Source organism: Mustela erminea, chromosome Y (assembly GCF_009829155.1).
Source record: "Mustela erminea isolate mMusErm1 chromosome Y, mMusErm1.Pri, whole genome shotgun sequence".
NCBI lineage: Eukaryota > Metazoa > Chordata > Mammalia > Carnivora > Mustelidae > Mustela > Mustela erminea.
In genome coordinates, this window is record NC_045636.1 from 3,693,142 (window position 1) to 3,697,303 (window position 4,162).

The 4,162-nt window shown below is 38.1% G+C and overlaps 1 pseudogene; it reads right to left on the minus strand.

Moving 5' to 3' along the window:
• Positions 1-3,519: 3,519 nt before the first annotated feature.
• On the minus strand, positions 3,520-4,156 carry LOC116583887 (annotated as a pseudogene).
• Positions 4,157-4,162: the final 6 nt, after the last annotated feature.

The window sequence follows — 4,162 nt, forward strand, 5'->3', positions numbered from 1 at the left end:
AAAGCAAGTAGAAGGATGGGAATAAAAAAGATTTGAAAAGAAATAAATAGTATGGAGGAAAAAAAAAAGTGAAAAGAAAAAATAATCAATGAACACAGGAACTGGTTCTTTGAAACAATAAACAAAATTGATCAACTCTTAACTAGACTCATGAAGAAAATAAGGAAAAGTACCCAAATAAATAAAATCAGAGACAAGAGAGAAAGTATAGCAAATGACACCACGTAAATATGAAGGATTATGAGAATATTGTACAAAATTACATCAACAAATTGGACAACCTACAAGAAACAGATGAATTCTTAGAATCAAACAGTCTTCCAAAACTGAGTCAGGAAGAAAGAGTTCCAAAACTCTTTCAGGAAGAAAGAGAAAATCTGAACAGACCAATTACTAGTAACAAAATTGAATGGCAAAATTAATCAAATAACTACCAATAAATTAAAGTCTAGGACCAGATTCACAGGTGAATTTTAGATATTCCAACAAATAGAAGAGGAAGGAAAGCTTCCAAATACATTCAACAAGGCCAGCATTACCCTGATGACAAAACCAGACAGACACCCCCAGAAAAGAGAACTATAGACTAATAGTCCTGATGGACATCAATGCAAAAATTCTCACTAAAATACTAACAAACTAAACTCAACAAAGCATGAAGAAGATTATTCACCAAATCAAGTGGGTTTTATTTCAGGGATGTAAGGATGGTTCAATATTTGCAAATCAATCAGTGTGATACAGTAAGTCTATAAATAAAGAATAATTGCACATTTAAGATATTAAAAAAAAAAAACCCATTGACATACTCCCTTATACCAGTTAGAATGGCCACAATTAGCAAAACAGGAAACAACGTGTGTTGGAGAAGATGTGGAGAAAGGGGAACCCTCTTGCACTGTTGGTGGGAATGCAAGCTGGTGCAGCCAATTTGGAGAACAATGTTCTCCAAAGTGTGGAGATTCCTTAAGAAACTAAAAATAGAACTTCCCTATAACCCTGCAATTGCACGACTGGGTATTTACCCCAAAGGTGCAGATGTAGTGAAAAGAAGGGCCATCTGTGCCCCAATGTTCATAACAGCAATGGCCACAGACACCAAACTGTGGAAAGAAGCAAGATGCCCTTCTACAGACGAATGGATAAGGAAGATGTGGTCCATATATACTATGGAGTATTAAGCCTCCACCAGAAAGGATGAATATCCAATTTTTGTATCAACATGAATGGGACTGGAAGAGATTATGCTGAGTGAAATAAGCCAAGCAGAGAGAGTCAATTATCATAGGGTTTCGCTTATTTGTGGAGCCCAAGGAATAACACGGAAGACATAGGGAGATGGAGAGGAGAAGGGAGTTTGCGGAAATTGGAGTGGGAGTCGAACCACGAGAGACTGTGGACTCTGAGGAACTTACTGAGGGTTTTGTAGGGGTGTGGGGTGGGAGGTTGGGTGAGCCTGGTGGTGGGTATTGTGGTAGGCACGTATTGCATGGAGCACTGGGTGTGGTGCATAAACACCGAATTCTGGAACACTGAAAGGAAATAAAAAAATAAAAAAAAGGTCTTTTAAAAGTACCTAGCCAAAATAAATACATAAATAAATAGAATTTTAAAATAAGTAAATAAAAATAACTGTCAAAACAAACAAACAAAAAGCAAAACAAAACAAAAAATAACTGTCAAGGTTTAAAAAAAAAAAAAGATTGTTTCATAAGGCCCACTTTCCTCCAGTGGGATGAATTCTAATTGTATTTAGAAAAGTTTCTGCTCCTATTATGACATTTAAATGAATCTAATTATCCATAAGTTTGTGTATGAAGGCAGTAATTGAACATTTATATGAATTAAATGAGTCTTTAATGATTTTCCACTAATTAGAAGAGCTGTGCTTTTGGGGTCTCTGCAATTAATAAAGAAGGCCATTGACATATAGTTACCTCAGAATCTTCTGGGTAGTTTGGTAACGCTCGATTTACAAGGTGGCTGACTCCCCCAAGTCACTCCTCATGTAGCGTCTTTGATAGATATCTATTGTTTTTTTTCCCTTCCACAAAAGCATGGTTTGTGAGTACGTGGAGGTTTTGGCATGTTGGACAAACTGCCACTAAGTTTTTCCCATTGTTCCCTGGGGACTTTCTTAGTACATTGTCATCTAAGTTTATAGAAATACAATGGTCAGTCTGTCCAGTGTTGTATATAATGCAGATTAAGTCTGAGTCAGGTGGTACTTCTTGGAGGGTTTCTCCTACTTTATATATTTTATAATATATAAGCACCAGAATCTAAAGAAAGCAGTCATTTGCATTCTAAAGAAAGCAATGTTATTTGCTTTCTTTATAAGTTTATAATGCAAATATCTCTGATAAACTTTGGTTGGAGTGTCAGACTGAGCAGTAGGCACAAAGATTGTCTATGCATGTAGCTATTGTGATAATCTCTTTACATAAAGTCATTTATATTTAATTTATAGGGCTTTTTTAGTTTATAGTCTATATTTAGTTTATAGGGCTTCACAGAAAAGGGCAGCTTCAGTTCTTAAATGATTCCAAGTCAAAATGTGAGAATAAAATAAAAATATCATTTTGGACATCTGTAGCCAGGCATTGAAGAACACAGAAGATATCAGGATCTAGTTGCATTAATAGTGAATAGTTTTAAATACCTGTTATTGAAATATTTTTTCCATTACAAACTTTTATTTAAATTCTAGTTAGTTAACATACAATGTAATAATGTTTTCAGAAGTAGAATTTAGTGGTTCATCACGTAAATACAATACCCAGTGCTCATCACAACTGCCCTCTTTAATGCCCACCATCCATCTAACCCATTCCCCACCCACCTCCACCAACCCTCAGTGTATTCTCTATCATTAAGTGTTTCTTATGGTTAGCTTCCCTCTCTTTTTTTCTTTTCCTGCTTCCCATATGTTCTTCTGTTTTTCTTTCTTAAATTCCACATATGAGTGAAATCATATGGTATTTGTCTTCTCTGACTGACTTATTTCCCTTAGTGTAATACACTTTAGCCTGATCCATATTATTGCAAATAATAAGATTTCATTCTTTTTGATGGCTGAGTAATATTCCATTCTATATACATACCACATCTTCTTTATCCACTCAACAGTCAGTGCCCATTTGGGCTCTCTCTGTAGTTGGGCTATTATTGAAAATGCTGCTATAAATACCAGGGTGTATGTACCCCCTTTGAATCTGCATTTTTGTATCATTAGGGTAAACATCCAGTAGTGCAGCTGTTTGATTGTAGAGTAGTTCTATTTTTAATCTTTTGAGGAATCTCCACACTGTTTTCCAGAGTGGTTGTACAAGTTTGCATTCCTACCAATGGTGTAAGAGGGTTCCCCTTTTTCTGCATTAGTCACCAACATCTGTCATTTCCTGTGTTGTTAATTTCAGCCATTCTGAGAGATGTGAAATGGTGCTTGGTTTCAGTACATGTTGATAGCAAACGAACATGTAATGTTGGATTCAGCCTGCCCTCTAAAGACAGCTACTTCTAACACAGTTCCACCTCTGTGGATGACCCAGCTGCCTCCTCCTTTAGCCTCTGGCTGGGTCCTTGCTGAAATCCCTTGTAGCCCTGAGTAGAGTTCAACTCCTTTAGAGACAGAGTGGACCTGCTGATGGTGGTACTGATGTCACTAGTCACAGGATGCCCTGTGGGGGCTGCACAGGACAGCTGCTTAAGGAAGCAGCAAACAAGTCAGCTTTTCTTGGAAGCTCTTACTGTGCTTACACTTGAACTCCAACACCAGCTTTGTGTACGTGTTGAAGGTGGTGACCGTCAATGCTATGCAGCAGCTGAAGGAAAGCCAGGTCGAGTAGAAGGCCTAACCATAATTCCAAGCATGCAGTCTCCAGTCTTCTGGACCCAAGCTGGCAGTTGCCTGGAAGACTTGTGAATACATCATATGGACCACCATCCCCAGAAAGCCTCACAGGATGGAGGCAATTGTTGTGAAGACACTCAGCTTGACCCTGCAGCCCAGATTCCCAGTGAACAGCAGGTCCATTAGTACCAGGAAGAAGCTGAGAAATTCAAGTCCGATGGACAAGAACTGGTCTCCCAGCGATAACCACAGGATATTTACCACAACCCTCCAGGGAGGATGGGGGAGGAAAGGCTTCGCCATCAACCA